The sequence below is a fragment of the Physeter macrocephalus genome, chromosome 2, assembly GCF_002837175.3.
Source record: "Physeter macrocephalus isolate SW-GA chromosome 2, ASM283717v5, whole genome shotgun sequence".
Taxonomy (NCBI): Eukaryota; Metazoa; Chordata; class Mammalia; order Artiodactyla; family Physeteridae; genus Physeter; species Physeter macrocephalus.
The window spans coordinates 78,999,069-79,017,898 of record NC_041215.1 but is presented as its reverse complement, the minus strand read 5'-3'; positions in this window follow the sequence as shown (position 1 = coordinate 79,017,898).

Sequence of the window (18,830 nt, the reverse complement as noted above, 5' to 3'; positions counted from 1 at the left end):
TAGGTCAGGGATATGGTTAATCAGTTGTTGTGTCCTGAGGTCCAGGCAGAATGTTGGCACACAGTGGCGCTCAATAAACAGCGCCTGCAAATGTCAGGCTGACCAGTGTGGTCACCCTAAGTGGGGTGTACAAGACAGTCCTTTGGGGCATGGGAAGAAAATATGAGGGAGTTCTACTTACATATTTTAAACCTCCCCCTTTGATTCTATGTACATATGTTAGTACAGTATTACATATGTGTTTCATAAATAAACATAAATAAATGAGTTGCTCAAACATTTTTTTGTAGAGGTACACAATCAGTAGTTGTAAGGAGACCAGTGGTCTGGAGCAGTTGTTGGCATTTTTGGTAAAGTTTGACTGGAACGCAGCAGCACCCATTTGTTGATGCATCTTCTATGGCTTCTTTTGTGCTATGATGGCAGAGTTGAATAGTTGAAGCAGAGATTGAATGGCCCGCAGCGCGTAAGACACTTCCTATCCAGGCCTTCAAAGACAGTTTGCTCCTCCCTGGTCTGGGGGGATACTGCCGTTAGTGTGTTGACTGCAGGTGACCCTTACCCTTCAATTTCTGCTGAACCACGTGTCCAGCAATAATAATGAAACCCTAAGTTATTGCAGGGTGGGGCCTCATGGTTAGCAGCAGTTTACTTCTCAGATGCTGTGAGAGGGAGAGCAATTTGTTTCCCAATATCCTTTCTCCCCTTCTTCCTTAGTAATAGCTAGGCACATGGATGCCTAGAATAAAGACTGCATTTTCTAGCCCTTGTTGCAGTTACTAGGACCATTGAAGTCTGGTCAGTGGAATGTTGTGTGCAGCTTCCAGGGGGTGGCCTTAAAAGGAATGGTCATGTTCTTCTTCCCTTCCTCCTTTGGCTGGCTGTAATGGAGATAAGCTGGCTGGAATTTGAGCAGCCATTTTGCACTATGAGGTGGGACATGTTGACGATATTACAGCAGCAGCTTAATAAGAGGAGGCCAGCTCCCTGCCAATGACATGAAGCCATCAAAGCAGTTCTGGATTCCCACTTCCCTATTCTTTTACATGCAAGAGAAATAAGCTTCTATATTGTTTAAGCCATTGTTAGTTGCGAATCCTAAAGAGTTTCTTTTTTACCCACAATTGAACATAATTCTAACTGATTTGAATAATCTGTCATAGAGCAGTCCCCCAAAAGTTTACCATTTTGGATTATGTGACATTTCTTCTAGGATGTGCTTTGTCCAAAAAAATCTGAGTTATTTTAACTAAAGAACTAACGTTCACAACTCTGTGAACATCACTGAAGCAGTTGCGCATTGATGAAGTTGTGGGGTGATCAGGAAGGGGACACCTGAGCTTGGGCAGCTGAGGGATAACTGCAGGGTCTCAGACAAGAAAATTTGGGTGCTTTATTCCTTAAAAGAGATGTGATCTTTATAGTTCTATTTGTGTGTATTTTCCCTTTTCTTCAGAGACTTGACTTGTATAAATAATTCTTGAGTCTTTTTTTTTAACTTATAGAAGCTTTTCTAAGTAAATACTCTAATTACTTAGCTAAGTGATAAATGTTTTCCTGGAACTGCCTAACTTTATTATGTAGCACCCAAGAACAATCACTTAGATTTTACAACACCCTTAATAAAGAATTAATTGAGTACATCTTTTTGACTAATTTATTTAGAGTTAGAATTTTTGAAGAAAGTAATTTTTATTTGTGCTCACAACAAAATAATTAGTGACAGTCATTTTCCTTAAAAGAAGGGTTTTGAAAGAGCATTTTTTTTAAAGGTATCATTTATTATGGAAGAGCATATGAGAGGAACCCTTTGTCCAGGACAATAGTCTTTTAGCCTTGTTAGTGTCTTATTCTGTATAAATGTGCCTAATTGTTACAGTTGCTAAACAGAACCCATCCTACTGAGTGTGATCATTTAGCTGTGAGGAGGCATAATAGCAGTTGCATCCAAAATTTGCAGCAATTTTACATATTCTTTCTGCAGAATTTTTTTTTTCTTGTTGCCAAAGGCGCGGAGGAAGTGCTGCTGTTTCCCCCATTGTCAGGGGCAGCTGTCTGTCTGAGCTGAGGCTGCACACCCACCAACCAGGCAGATGGTGGATGGGAGCTGAGGCATGTCTTCTGTGCACAGAACCCACTTTGCTGGCTTTGGGGAGTGCAGCTGCCACGTTCTTCGGATGGTGACAGTGAAGGAGACAGCGTCCGCATTTCAGGAGCCCTTGTATAGAGAGCCATGTGCGTTGAAAGGGTGCTTGGGGTCTTTGGAGCATTGAATAGGCACTTGCATATTCAAACTGCCAGAGCTGTGTGAAAATATGAATTCCTATTAATTAGAATTTTGGATAGGAATCAGGCAGGAGGTGTTGTTGCAAGGCTGAGGGGAAACCGTTCTGCCAGATCTGCATGTTAATGTGTTCCTGCTGGAGAGGCCAGTCCAGGGCCCTGCAGCCTGCTTAATAACCCCAGGTTTCTAAGACATGATTCACTCCTCTTCCTCCACCTGTATGATCCTTTACGCTAATCAAAATCCTTCCTAAGTCAGGCCCCCAACAAAGATTCAGTTGCCTGGGGGAGGGGTGGAGGGCGGGGAAGGAATTTTCACTCGGCATGAGGTAGAAGAAACTTCCATGACCCTGCTGCTGTGACCTGGACCTCCAAAGAGGGTGGTTCAATGAGGAAACCAACCTGTGGACCACAGCCATGACCTTGTGTTTCCTTACTGTCAAGTCTAGGCCACAAGGCTTGACTTCAGCTCTGTTATTCCTTCTGTATCCTACCTTCCGTCCTGTCTACTGTCCTCCAAAGTGGACATTCAGCTTTAACCCAGATATATATTTCAACAACAGCTTTATTGAGTTTAATTCAGTTGTAATTGAATTGTATTTTTATATCATACAGTTCGCCCATTTTAAAGAATACAATTCAGTGGTTTTTAGCATATTCACAGATATGTGCAACCATTACCAGACTCGATTGTAGAATAACTCATCACCTCAAAAAGTTCATTACCTCCACCCTTTAGCTATTATTTCCTATGCTCCTCCTTCCTCCTCTGCCTGAGGCAATCACTAATCTACCTTCTGTCTCTATAGAGCCAGATATTCTTATGTGTGAGTAGTTTGGGGGTGTGATGGAGAGTGTATCTGTGTGGGTCTGTGCATAGGGTGAGGCCAAGAGGAGAGGATAAGGAAAATTTCCAGAACAGATGAGAAAATAGCCCTGGCATGTAAAGGCATTCAGCTTAATTTCCATCTCTTGAAATCAAAGCAATCTACTTCTACTCTTATCTCAAGCTGAAATAGTATCCTATCACTAAGTCTTGGTCAGTCTTAATAGCTTACCTAATCAGAATATGTTGTGAAAGTGAATTTTATATTTTACACCATACCTGAAGCAGATTCCACAATTTTGTTTGGTTTATCAATATTGTATGTGTTCCACCCACATTCTAGAACTCAAGCATCAAAGTCTGGCCGGTCAATCCGAAAGTGGTAATAGTATCTGTTTTAGAGAATTCACTACATTTCTGAAGTTGTAGATCTCATGAAGATCAAAAATATGTTTGCACCTCCCTGATTTGCAGCATTATTGTCAGTTCTTGAAGGTTCCTCGTTGCTTAGAATTGATGGATCTGGAACAAGATTCTTGGAAATTATGCCAGAGCAGAAATGAAAAATGAAGATGCAGTGAAAATCTTGGAGGTGGGACCAGAGGAATCTTTGAAGCTATGGCACAGAGAGAACGAAGCAGATGGGGACTCTGAAGGGAGGGTTGTCCTCCTGAGGGACTGGGTGGAATGCTGGAGTACGATTTCAGGTGGGAATAACCTGAGAGTGGCTGAGAGGAGGAACCATCCAGGAATGAGACCATCTTTACAAGGTCTGTTTGCAGTGGAAGCGTGAGTACCTGGGAGTGAGTGTCCTCATTCTCTCACAGGCTGGTTCCTTCTCCACCAAAGGTGAAAGGTAGGTGTTGCTCAGAGTGGGTGTTCTCTGCCAGCTGGGGCAGCAAGTTAGTCCTGGCCGTTATTTGGAAATCGTTTCTGGAGTGACACCTCAGCGGCTTTTGTCTCAATGCCTTTTGTCTGTGAGGACAATGCTCTACTATTGAAGACTGGGGATGACACCAGTGGAGGTGAGACACAAGCCTGATCTTGATGATCATTAAAGGCAGCAAACTAGGACACTGACCCACAGTTTACCCCTTCGTATGAAAATAAGAGATAGCCAGAATTTCCAGTGAAAGAACTCTCAGATTATATGCTTTAGAATTCAAATTCAATTTTTTTTTCTTTAGGACAATTTGATACCTTAATTCTATATTTATATAAAAAGACATATGAAGCAAGCAATGGTTATTCAGCAGAGGATATGTTTAAATAGAGTATCAAGTTCTCTTGGTGCGTTTAGGGAGATTGGGATTGACACATACACACTACTCTATACAAAATACATAACCAATAAGGACCTACTGTGAAGCACAGGGAACTCTACTCAATATTCTGTGATGACCTATATGGGAAAAGAATCTAAAAAAGAGTAGATATCTGTATAAGTATAACTGATTCACTTTGTTGTACACTCGAAACTAACACAGCGTTGTAAATCAACTATACTCCAATAAAAATTTTTCTAAAAAGTTCTCTTGGTGCATATAAATATGATGTACTCCACAAGGATGAAGTTAACATACAACATTTTAGGTCACATCTCTGTGAACAGCAAGGTGCACTTGCTGTGTGAGGACACCAAACAGTGGCAACCTGTCCATCTGCTGATATGGAGAGGAGGAGCTAATAGGTATTTTTCAGCTGAACCGTGAGAACACTGACCTGCAGAAACCCCCAAGGAGAGGTGTTGAACTCAGAGGTGCATTTCAGCTGTTTTGGGTGTGTGTGGGGGGTTGATTTGTTACCAGCATGTGTAATACATTAAAAAAAAATAGATCGTAAACGTTGGTTTGGAAAGAGTCTACTTAAATGATGTCGTGGAACTGTCAAGAAAGGTAGAGTTCATTTACTTCATGGAAACCATGTAATATTGTTAACTCTAATGATGTTTTATAATCATTGACACTTAACACATAGGAGATACAACACATTTGCTAGACGGTCTTAATAGATATTTGCATAAATGGCAAATATGTGCCACAGCATTCTTTAAATGTTGGTTTTTACACTGAGTACGAAAATTACTCACTTGTTAACTTTGTGACTGAAATAGCCAGTTAAGTGAGCCAGCAATTCAATTTCTCTTTGGCTCAGGAAATGGCTCCCTCTTTTCACATTAGCACATGCCTGTTTTGGAAGTGGCTGACTATTTTCACTGCGCTTGCGGTGACCTAAACCATACACCCACACTGTCTTGCTTCCTGGCTGATGGAAGTGGTGTGTGTGTGTGTGTGTGTGTGTGTGTGTGTGTGTGTGCTTGCGGTGACCTAAACCATACACCCACACTGTCTTGCTTCCTGGCTGATGGTAGTGGTGTGTGTGTGTGTGTGTGTGTGTGTGTGTGTGTGTGTTCGTGTTGTGAGTGTATGTGAGAGACAGACAAACAAAGACAAAGAAGAGAGAGACTGAGATGGAAAGAATCTTTCCCTGAGTGAGAGAGTTTTTGAATCATTTTCAGGAGATTTGTATGTCATTTTCCCATTGTTTGGTTTTATTTTTTTTAAACCATTTTTAGTGCTATGGATGGCTGTGTCATTTTTGTTATTGTTGTTGAGCTACAAGGAAAACATTGGCAGTTCTGAAAAGATCATGAAGCCAGAAGATTTTCTTGAGGAAAATATTCTCATGTGTTATGTAAGAACTTTCTCATTTCGTTTTCTTCATAAAAGGAATCAACTCAATTGGTTTTGAAGCTCCCATAAACATTTGTTATTTGAAGAAAAATACAAAATGAAGACTGCCTACTTAAAAATGCTCATCAGCAAATATTTGTTGAGTGTCTACTATGGGCAATGTATTGCGTTAGGTGTTCTGAGGCTTCAGGATGAATCACATGAATAAGACACAGAAACATGCACATGGTGTTTCCTTTGCATTGTTTCCAAAAGGATTTACAGTGGGAATCTCATGGAGCAATTGACTGTCTTTATAAGTGAATTCTACAGTATATGCATAGAGTGATACAGATAGTCTCCAATTTAGGATGGATTGGGTTCCAAAACTCCATTTGAAAATTAGTTGTTTGGTGGCCAGAAAGCATTTCCCTATACCAAAAATTTTATATAGGGCAGGTTCCTAAGTTTGTCCACAAGAAATTCTTTAGCTCATAAATTTAAGCCCAAATTAAGATATAAACTGAAATTTTAACTCCTTTTCAGGAGTACCTAACCTGCTTTTATAACATTTAAGGGACTCAGTGACTAGACCTGCCCCTGGGATATGAAGGAGTCCCAGGTTTTGTGGGGCACCTGTCTGTATAAGCAATTTGTGTTATACAAAATTCAGAGTGTGAGTGCTATCCTGATGGGCAGGCTCATCTGATCATGTGGGAAAAAAAGCCATACTGGCCAGCAGAGACTATACATTTGCCAGGCTTCCCTCTGAAAACCAGGGAAAGCTAGGGCACCCTGGGATGACCCTTGTAGGTGTGAGTTCTGGAGCTCCTCGGGGCATCTGGTAGACCCCACAATGTGCAAAAGCAGTACAGTTTTGAGGAGCCCCCAGAAGGTGGGAAATGTAGACTGGGGCACACATAGGTCCTGGTCCAGGCTCAGAGTACCTGCCCAGTTGGCACTGCCAGTTTTGCCCTGTCCCAGGCACCAGAAGGGACTCTAAAGAACATAAGCCCCTGAGTCCCGGGTTCTGGGCAAGGCCCCCTGCTTGCCCGAGTTAAAGAGTGATAATGTCAGTGACAATATTTCTATGGGAAAGTGCATTATTAGCCTCAATTTAGAGCACTAGTAACACATTTCTGATATACCTGGCACATTGTAGGTGCTCACTTATATTTGCTGAACGAATAAATATATGGTTTGAGGATGGAGTGCTCCTTCATACACCGGGGTAGATTGAGCATAATGTTGCTCAGGTTTGCCTAAGAAAAGGCACCTCTGTGGATGGGTCAGTGCTCAGTTGTCCTGCTCTAGGAAGTGAAGGTTAACTGTAATATGTGGGTTGGAACTGGTACTATCAGACCTGGATGGCATGTTTCAGTTCTTTGCTAGACATGGATGAAAGATTGACAAGTCACAGTTTGTCTTTATAGTTGTTATACTTCTGAAGAATTATAGATGGAAAATATTGCAGTTTTCACAGAAGAGGTAAGTGCCTTAATCACATTTATTCAATTTAGTTACAATTGAGATGAGACTTAGCATTTCTGATACTTAGTTCAGCACCAGCTGTTAACCCCGAAGTGAAAATGTGGACAGGAAATACTTTTTCCAAATAATAATTTATAAAAAGATAATTCAGACATTCTTTACTGACCTGCAGAGAAAGTCTTGGCATTGCTGAATAATTCTAAGTTCAACTAGGAGTCAATATAGCAATGGCCTCTTGAAGGCTCTTCTTCGTAGAGTAGTAAGTACTTAAATTCTGCACATATTGACTTGAATGACGCCTCTTCAGATGCTCAGGATGGTGTGTGGTGTGTGGCTATGGCACTGCAACCCCCCCAGAGTGGTCCCCTGGGCCATCCTCTGTACCTGTGAGAAGGCAGTTGAGCATATTCATTGTGCCTTTATTGCTCTGCTGAGACAACCACCTGTATGTCTAGTTTGTCAAAAGGGTGTGGGGTAGAGGGTCACTTTATCTGATAGAAAGGTATTTTCTTTTGTTGCCTCAGTGACATTCAGTGGCAGAAATAACCACTCAGTATAGTTAGTGATTGTAAGGTACTTTGTACAGTAAATCCTTTACTGGAACAATAGCAAAGAGTTTCAATACAACTCCACAAAAGAACTAGGGTGAGTGGTTTTAGGATTAATGGGGACTTATCACAGGATGGGTCAGAAGACCTTTTGGTCCTGGGCTCACATTTACAAAGGGTCTGGAAATTTACATTTTGACATTATCCTCAAATGTGGCTACACATAGTCATAGGGCTACATTGCCAAGACCGAACATTGAAACTCTGCTGTTATTTTTGTAACCCTGTTGTGGCATTTAATCATATCTAATTACATCGAGAACCTCAGACTGTGGAAGTGATCCAGTGATCCCACAATCACTGGGAGGCCCTGACAAGCTTCCGCAGTCTTACCCTTTCCACATGCATAACCTTCCACTTGATGCTGGAGGAATGAAAGGAGCCAATGGCTTTTTATTTTCAGTCTAGACACATGAAATGGCAAAGCTAACATGGAGATAAGTGCTGGGGCCTGACACCAGGCCCATTCACTCGTTCACTCACTGAACAAATGTTGATGAGTGGCCAGACGGATCCGAGAAGGAGTCCAGGCTCGTCTGGCATGCTGCCCCTCTGAGCTTCAATTTCTGAATTTGTTAGATGGAACCAACAATTTGTTAGTACTTGCCTCCAAGGATATTGTAGGGACCAAATGAGGTAGTGCATTAAGGGAGCAGTACAGGCCTGACATAAACTAGGGGCTCAGGAAAAGCTAGCTGCTGTTATTAGTAGCATTACTTTATACTACACCATGGGTTAGGGTGTTATGCCAGGAGCTGGGAGCAACAGGTGGAGGAAACACGTCCCTGTCCTCTAGAGGCTTGTGGTCTAGGGCGACAGAGAAGCAGTTGCAAATTCAGTGTGATAGTGACCATATCTGGCATGTGTGCAAGGAGCAGGGACCACAGAAAGAGGCAATGTTCAACTCTACCTTGGGTGTAGAGAGAGGTTCACAGATGTCAGGGAAAACCCAGATTCTTATCTCACCCAGCCACTCATTAGCTGGGAGACTTGAGGCACATCGTTTGACCCCTAGGTCTCAGTTCCCCAATCTACCAGAAGAGAGGGCAGACTAAGGCATCTCAAAGATTTGCTGAACTGGCTGGGTTTCAGAACTGAAGTGGGCTCAGGTGCTTTCCATGATGTAAGTCAGAAGTCTGACTTTGTTACCGATTCATCATTATACCTTGAAAAAAATGCTAAGATGCTTGACTTCCTTTCCTCAGGGCCTCAAAGTTAGTTAATTTCTGTTTTTAATACACTTTGAAAACAAAATGCCTGATGCCACATGTGGGCAAATTTCAGGGCCCTTCTCCACCTGCTCCGTCTCTCTCAGTGATACTCCAGCCCTAGAGGAGCTGGAGCAAGGCTTCCTGCAGGGCTCTCATTGATGTCTGACCTCTCTTCTACCAAGAACTGTTTCTGTCATTCATCAGAGTCAGGGAATGTTCATGACCAGATGAGTGTCCATACCCTCAGCCATGTGTTAGGAAGGGTTTTCTTTTTAGCATGTTCCATAAATCCCTCTGGCAAACACTGAAGCAAAAATTACAATAAACAGAGTTGCTAATCTATTTTCCACACAAGATGTCTTAAAACCCCCATGCCAGACTTCCCTGGTGGCGCATTGGTTAAGAATCCACCTGCCAATGCAGGGGACACAGGTTCGAGCCCTGGTCCAGGAAGATCCCACATGCTGCAGAGCAACTAAGCCCATGCGCCACAACTACAGAGCCCACGTGCCACAACTACTGAAGCCCGTGCTCCTAGATCCAGTGCTCGGCAACAAGAGAAACCACCGCAATGAGAAGCCTGCGCACCACAACGAAGAGTAGGCTTCGCTCGCCGCAACTAGAGAAAGCCCGCGTGCATCAACAAAGACCCAACGTAATCAAAAATAAATGTAAAAAAAACAAAAAACAAAAAACACCCATGCCTATTGATTTATGTGTCCCTTGTGCTGTACCTTCACCCAACCACAAGTAGGTGGTTCATTCGTGGTGCACTTCTGGGAAAGGAGAGGCTGGATACCAAGAACCTTGGGCTTCTCTGTTGCGTCATGTGTGCCCTGAAAAATGTCAAGACCAACTATATATCAGAAATGGTTAGGTGTTAGCTCTCCGAACTGAGTGGAAAATACAAAATTGTCCCTATAAAACTTATATTGCTCTATAGAGGAAAATTCCTTCTTCATAGCCTGATAAAACTTAATGCTAAAATAATGCAATATTAAAAATGTATACATCGTCCTTAGAAAACAATCTGGAGGACCATGCATAATAACAAATCAAAAAGTTCACCCAGTCTTGGTTTAGTGCCCAGAGAGCTGCACAAACACAATAATACCTGCCCCCTCTGCCACCAATCCCCCTAAGTGGGCTGAAACAGAGGTGTTGTAAGATGATAGTGTAGAATCACACATGGTGCAGCTTACTGGAAATGACGTGGAGAGCAGAGCCTCTCTCACCCAGAGAAAGTTCTGGGAAATAAACCTAGCCAACGGTTCTACCATTGTTAGAATATTATAATAATGATATAATATATATGATAATGATACAGAAATCCCATTTAAACATATGGTCTGTAGAGTATCCCTGAGGATGATACAATCTTTATATTGTTAAGGGACTTGCTTCCTTTTCTCTCTCCACCCCTCCCCCCTTTCTTTCCCTTTTATGTGTGTAGGGAAATAACCTTTTCAATCAGAGTGGAGTAAGGAGTGCCATGAAATACATTTTTAAAAAAACATGTTAAGTGAATAGTAAAATCTCTTCTGGCTCATTTCTATGGTGAAAGAAATGGACAGCTCCTGTAGCCATCAGATCATACACCCATTATTTTATGACTTAGTTTTAAAATGCAGTTGTTCAATGTAAAGGTCTAAGTTGTAAAGTAAATCTATCCTGAAATTTTCATTACATCTACATTACAAAATTCAGAATTTTAAACGATCCATACAATTGGTGAAATTATTCATTAAGCACAAAGCAAGCCCTTTGTAGAGAACACTCATTTTGAAGTTTTAGCATCTTGGATTGTTAAAGACAGAAATACTGCTTAATTTGAGAACAACTTCTATGTTGAACGTATATTTTGCAGTCCTTGACTTAAAATTTCCAGCTAATACTGAGGTGTTTCTGATAATTATACTTTACTTTGACTGTGCAGAATTTAACTGAATTGAGAAGAGGCTAAGTTAATTAGTTCCTTTTCTAATAGACTTTTAAATAGCATATTTTGCAATACTTGACTTAAAATTAAATAAAGCTGCCTACAGTGACAAAACTATAGCTTCCTGCTTTGCAAATTGATTCTCTCTAAATCTGATTGTTCATTCATTCACTCATGTATTCATTCATTCATGATTCTTGGAATGACCTTAAATCAAAACAAGAGCACAATATTTAGGTGAGTAAAAGTGATCTCTTTAAGAGCTGAATTCAAAAGGTCCAGACATTTATCCTGCTGGCTGTCCAGTCCCACCTGAGGATAGAAGTTGAGGGTCCTTTATAAGTATGTAGATCATACAGCACTTAGACTGTCTTTTCTAAATATCATTAGTCGCAGCCAACCTTTGGGAGATGCTGGAGAAGAGACTGGGCTCACTGACGAAGGCTCAGAATGCCGAAGTTCTATACTGCTGAATGAAGGCAGATCTTCTGACTTTGGCAACTAAGAGAACAGAGATGGCGGTTGAGGACAGTTTAGCAGTCTGAGGAGACATGGTAGGTTGTAGAGCACAAACCTACAAGGAAGTGGGTCCAGGGGTTTCTGCAGGCCCAGCCAGCAGTTCCTTTAGGGAGCAGCTGGAATATGTTCCAACCTTGCACAAATGGTCCACTGTCTCCCGAGTTTCATACCACAACACAGTGATTTTCAAAACAAAAAACTTGTTTTCAGTGGGGAGTTTGCTTTCAAATGAAATTGTATGTAGAACCCTCAGGTATGAAATAGCAAAAGCAGTGCTGCTTTGGTTGAAACAGGGTGGAGGGCCTGGTACAGAAGGGGTTTGGGACAGGAAAGTTCTTGAAGCAGGTCTGCCAGTCACTTACCACAGTCAAGAAGCTTTAGTAATGTTCTCATGGATTATTCCATTATCTGTTCACAGACCAAATTAATTGCGAAATGTAGACTCAGGAAACTGAACAGCATGACCTGCAGTAATTTAATGATGACTGAGTGAATTTTGGAGGCTGTCTAGCAAAATTGATGGTTTTATTTGCATTGTGGTTAAGGTAGTAGTTAATTGGCAGTGCAGTGAAGTCGCATCAGATGTGACTTCAAATATATGTGCTCAGCCAAAAAAAAAAAAAAAAAAAAAGGCAAACAAACAAAAAAGACTTAGAAAGGAATCCACCAAGAATTATGTAAGATTTATAGGAAGTAAACTATAAAACTTTATTAAATGACAGAAAAGGAAACCTAAATAAATCTTAATGGAATTTTCTTGAGAAATTTGTCAAGCTAGTTCTGAAATTTATCTGGAAAAGAAAATGTACAAAACATCCCATGTCACCCTATTGGGCATTAAATGTACAATTAAGCCTTGGTAATTAAAACAATTCTTGGCTTAGTAATAGATTAGCAGAAGAGAATAGGGAATTCTGAAACTAGCCCATGATAAATGGAGATTCATACAGATTTCAGATGGAATTTTTAATCACTGTGGAAAAAAGGGAATCTTCAATAAATTATGGGCAGATTACTGACTTTCCATTTGGAAAAAATGAATAAAATTAGGGTTTTTCCTCATACCAAAGTAGGCAGTTAAAATAAACTCCAGATGGACCATGGATTTAATTGGAAAAAACAAAGCTATCAAAGAAGGAGCATAAAATACAGGAAACTGCAAAGAAAACAGACATTTGAAAATTACTGCCCACCCTTACACTTCTTCACTCAGGGAAGTGAAATTGCACATTGGGTTTCCTGGAAAACCAGTAATGTCCAGTGGTAGTGACGATTGTGGAAAACATACACTCTCATTTATGATTGGTGAGGGTGTGAATTGGTATGGCGTTGGGGGAAAATAATTTTATTGAAGCTGTTATAACTTACAAAAGTTCCACTTACAGACATTGGTCCCGAAGAAAGACTCGGACATGTGTCCAGAGTTTTACATACAAGAACGTTCATTACTGCATTGTTTGTGATAGTGAAAAATTGAAAGCAGTTGGGGAGTGGTTACATAAACTAGGATACCACAGGCTATGCAGCAGTTTTAACCACACAGCAGCTAACAGGAATGAAGTAGATCTGTGTATACTGCCAGGGAAAGACTTCCAAGACAGATTTTAAGTGAATGAAGCAGGTTGAAGAATAATATACATGGCATGACACCACTTGTGTAAAAGATTTCACCATGTAATTGCATATTTATGGACACATATATCTTTTAGATATATTTTAAAATGTTTGGAAAGGTACATATAAGGTTGATTATAGTGTTTTACCTCTAGAGAGGGGAATAATATTGGGTCAGTGGTGATAGTGACAGTGGGATAGGGCTGGTAGTCAAGGAGGACATTGTATTTAGGGTATTATTATGTATATTATCTGGCATAATAAACACAAGAATGTGCTTATTACTTATGCAGTTAAGTGTAATTTAGTTTTAGAAAACAAGGGAAAATATCAACTAAAAAGATAATTATCACTTGATTAATTCAGAAAGCTACAAGATTGAGTAATAAAACCAAATATAGTTGGAAAGAAAAGTATTAGAAGCCAGGTAGTGACACAAGGTCCAGGAACTAATTGTGCCATGTGGAGGAAGGCGATGTTTTTGGATTGAGACATAAATATCCCACAGTCCTTCCGTCCTGTGGTCCTCAAGTGAGGAGGATCTAGCAGGGGTCTGAGAATAGACATCCTGGCCATTTGTCCTCAATGCAGAGAGCTCTTGTCAGCTCTGAACTTCCTTTAATGCTTCCGGGAAAGTGACCTGCAAGGACTTTGGACATGGTCACTTCCCTGCTTAGGCAGCAAACTCACAGAGTAACTGTATCCAGCAGGTACCCTGACAAGATAAATTGTCATCCCTTCTTTCTTTTCTCTTTCCTTATCTGCATGTTGCATGTTTTGAGAATAAGCAAATATTTGAGAAATATTCTGTGATGTACTCTTGCATTATTTCAACTTATTTATTCATTTGTAAGGCTGCATGTTGCACAACGTCTGAGGACATAAACACACACTGAATGAGGCCTCCCCTACGGCCCCAGACCCACTCCACGTTGTGCAAATTGGAGGCCCCTCTGTTTCTTGAGAGTAGAGTCTTAAACCACGACTCTTATTACATTGATTACACATCCTAACACTGCCTTGGTTTTCCTTCTTTTTTTCCCCCCCTCTTTGTACAAACACCTGGTTGGGAAATTGTTTAATCATGTTTTCTTCTGGGATTTTGGCAATCGGAGTGCTGGAAGAGGAATGCTGTAGACGCGGAGGCTTCAGATTTGTGTTTGGTGTCATGGCAGCATAGAGTGGAGGAAGAGTGACCTCTGGCTCACCCTTCTCTGTGTCCTGGGAGGTGTTTGGCAGCGGGGAGATCACGGGCTTTGTTCAGATCTCAGCTCAGTTATTTACCAACTGTGTGACCTTGGGTAAATTCTGTAACTTCTCTAAATCTGCTTTTAGCCGTCTGTGGCTTCACATTAACCCCCACACCCGCCACCCGCCCCAGTGTATTCCCTTGTGAGGAACCAGGATTCAGTTCATTTCCTGGCATTCCCTGATTTTCTTTTTTTTCTTTTTATTATTTATTTATTTATTTTATTTTTGGCTGCGTTGGGTCTTCGTTGCTGCGCGCAGGCTTTCTCTAGTTGCGGCGAGGGGGGCTACTCTTCATTGTGGTGCGTGGGCTTCTCATTGCGGTGGCTTCTTGTTGCGGAGCACGGGCTCTAGGCGCGCAGTCTCAGTAGTTGTGGCTCTCAGGCTCTAGAGCACAGGCTCAGTAGTTGTGGTACACGAGGCTTAGTTGCTCCGTGGCAAGTGGGATCTTCCAGAACCAGGGATTGAACCCGTGTCCCCTGCACTGGCAGGCAGATTCTTAACCACTGCGCTACCAGGGGAGTTCCCCCGACTTTCTTTGCTCTCACTGGTCTTTTCCAGTTCCCGCCAGAGGGTATTTCCTTTGCCCATCTTTCCCCAGATCATCCCCAGAGACACTTCTGCTCACTCAGTCCTCCAACTCTGCTCCTCTTTCTGTCACCAGTTCTGGTACCACAGTCCTGTCAGAAAATGCTGTCACCGTGTCTGAGGCTAAGTGCTTTGCAGTTGGGGTCAGAACCTGGAATGGAACCAGATCTCCCCACTTTTCATGAGCACTTCTTGCTATAGAATGTAACACTCTGTTATATATTGCCAGATTCTAGTGCTTTCCACTAGAAAAGCACTAGAATTTCTACTTGCTCCTGGATGATGAAAACATGGATGTTTTGTTCTGTCTTTATGATGAAATGAAGATTTCCTTTGGAACTATGCTAATTAAAGAATGATTCTCATTTATTAAATTATATTGAAAACCTTTTTAATTAAAAAAAACTGTATGGATTAGTTTCCTAACCTAAATGCCAAACTGTTTGTTGTTACTTGGTCATGTGTTCATTCAGCAGTAAATCCTTGTCTCTGATTTTACTTTTATCAGATTAATACCTCACACTTTTAGGTAGGTAAAATTGTTACTCTTTAAAAAGGGGATTGTCTTCCAACTGTTTAGGCTGCTGTAACAAAATACCACAGATCATTAGCTTATAACAACAGAAATTTATTTTTCACAGTTCTGGAGGTTGGGAAGTCCAAGATCAAGGTGTCAGCATGATTACCTTCTAGTGAAGGCCCTCTTCCTGGTTCACAGAGGATGCCTTCTTGCTGTGGACATAGCATGAACACATGTTAAAAGAGAGGAGGGAATCTCTCTGGAGGCTCCTTTATAAGAGAACTAATACCCTTCATGAGGGCTCCACTCTCAGGACTTAAGTACCTCCTAAAAGGTCCACCTACTGATACATCACATTGGGCGATATCAGCATAGGAATTTTGGGGGGATGCAACATTCAGACCATAACAGGAATTACATATTATTTTGAGTGATTATAAAAATAATATATGTCAATGTAAGGAAAATTGGAAATATAGAAAAACTATAAATAAGAAAATAAAAATTACCCAACCTGTCATTCATGTAGAGATCACCACTATTCACATTTTGGTGATTAGCCTTTTTTGTTTGCACATATATAACATAGTATAAATATACTTTTAAAAATTGGGATTATAATGAGGTTATAGTTTTATAACCAGTTTTTCACAATATAGCATCAAAATTTCTTTTGTCACTAATAATTCGTGTACAGTACGATTCAGTCTTTCTCTTTTTAATTTTTGCTTTTTGTTCATGTCTAGCACAGCGTCTACACCAAGATCATGAAGGTATTCTAGTATGCTGTTTCCTAGATTAAACTTTATTATTTAGCTTTATTATTTAATTTTTATATTTAACTCTGTAATCCAACTGAAATTTATTTTTGTGTATGTGAGGTAGGAATCAATAATAATTTGTTTTTCCATATGGATTTCCCACTAACCATGTACCATTAACGAAAGGACCATCCTTTCCCCCACTGCACTGGGGCACTTTTGTCATAAATCAAGTAATTGGTTATGTGCAGATCTGTTTCTGGACTCAGTTATATTCCATTGGTCCATTTATCCTTGCACAAAATTCTCTATCTTGATAATTGTTGCATTATAATAAGTTGCGATATAATTCTTCATGGAAGTAAACATTAACTGCAACTCAGAAATTTTGGTATGTTATACTTTTGCTATCATTCGATTCAAAATAATTTCTAAGTTCATTGTGATTTCTCCTTTGATCCACAGCAGTTTTAGAAGTGTTTTGCCTAATTTCTAAACATTTGAGGATTTTAAAATTAATCTTTTTGTGATTGATTTCTAGGTCAATTCCACTGCAGTTAGAAAACATGGTGTGTATAATTTCAATGTTCTCAAAATATTTGGATATGCTTATAGCCAGGCAAATGTAAATTTTAGTGAATGCTTCACGTGCGATTGAAAAGTATATGAATTTTGTAGTTGTTGGCTGCACTGCTCTCTATATCGTCAGCTCATGTTTAATCATGTTGTTTTAGTTCTCCATATCCTTACTGTTTGTTTGTTTGTTTCTTCTGTTAGCTCCTGAGAGAGGATTGCTAAAATTTCTCACTGTAATTGTAAATTTGTCTATTCCTCTTTAGTATTGCCATTTCTCACGTTACATATTTTGATGCGTAAAATTTTAAGTTGCATCTTTCTGGTGAATTAATCCTTTTATAATTATGAAATGACCTTCTTTATTGCTATTAATGCTTATTGTATTAACATCTGCTTGGTCTGATATAAGTATAGTTACACCAATCCTTTTTTAAAAATTCTTAATCTTATATTTCATTTCTGAACATTGTATGCATTGTTATTTTATTTTTTTGGCTGCACCACACAGCTTGCAGGATCTTAGTTCCCCAACCAGGGATCGAGCCCGCACCCTCGGCAGTGAAAGAGTAGAGTCCTAACCACTGGACCATCAAGGAATTCCCTACACCGATCCTTTTTTTTTTTTTTTAACATCTTTATTGGAGTATAATTGCTTTACAACGTTGTGTTAGCTTCTGCTGTATAACAAAGTGAATCAGCTGTATGTATACATATAACCCCATATCCCCTCTCTCTTGCATCTCCCTTCTACCCTCCCTATCCCACCCCTCTAGGTGGTCACAAAGCACCAAACTGATCTCCCTGTGCTATGCAGCTGCTTCCCACTAGCTATCGATTTTACATTTGGTAGTGTATATATGTCCATGCCACTCTCTCACTTTGTCCCGGCTTACCCTTCCTCCTCCCCCGTCCTCATGTCCATTCTCTATGTCTGCATCTTTATTCCTGTTCTGCCCCTAGGTTCATTAGAACCATTTTTTTTTTTTTAGATTCCATATATTTGTGCTAACATACTGTATTTGTTTTTCTCTTTCTGACTTAACATCACTCTGTATGACAGACTCCAGGTCCAACCACCTCATTACACATAACTTCGTTTCTTTTTATGGCTGAGTAATATTCCACTGTATATATGTGCCACATCTTTTCTATCCATTCATCTGTCAATGGACACTTAGGGTTGATCCCATGTCCCGGCTATTGTAAATAGTGCTGCAATGAACATAGTGGTACGTGTCTGTTTTTGAATTATGGTTTTCTCAGGGTATATGCCCAGTACTGGGATTGCGGGGTCATAGGGTAGTTCTATTTTTAATTTTTTAAGGAACCTCCATACTGTTCTCCAGAGTGGCTGTATCAATCCACATTCATGGTAGAATATTATTCATGAGAATAATAGTTCACATTTCCTGAAGTCTCCCTATGTGCCAGGTCCTCCTTTAAGTGCTCTTAAGGCTCCCCTCCTCTAATACTCACAACAATCCTATGAAATATAGTCTCTGAGTAGCCCGTTTCACAGATGGGGAAGCTAAGGCTAGAGAGATAAAGTAACTTGCCCAACGATCTAGCCAGTTTTCCTAGATGTCCTCTGTCAGTGCTCAAAAGATGTTGACCCACAGCCCCACACCTGCTTAAGAAAGTCTTCTCCCACACAAAAACATTTCAAGTCCACATTCCCACCAACAGTGCAAGAGGGTTCCTTTTTCTCCACACCTTCTCCAACATTTATTGTTTATAGATTTTTTTGATGATGGCCACTCTAACCAGTGTGAGGTGATACCTCATTGTGGTTTTGATTTGCATTTCTCTAATAATTAGTGACGTTGGGCATCCTTTCATATGTTTGTTGGCAATTTGTATATCTTCTTTGGAGAAATGTCTATTTAGATCTTCTGCCCATTTTTGGATTTGGTTGTTTGTTTTTTTGACATGGAGCTGCATGAGCTGCTTGTAAATTTTGGAGATTAATCCTTT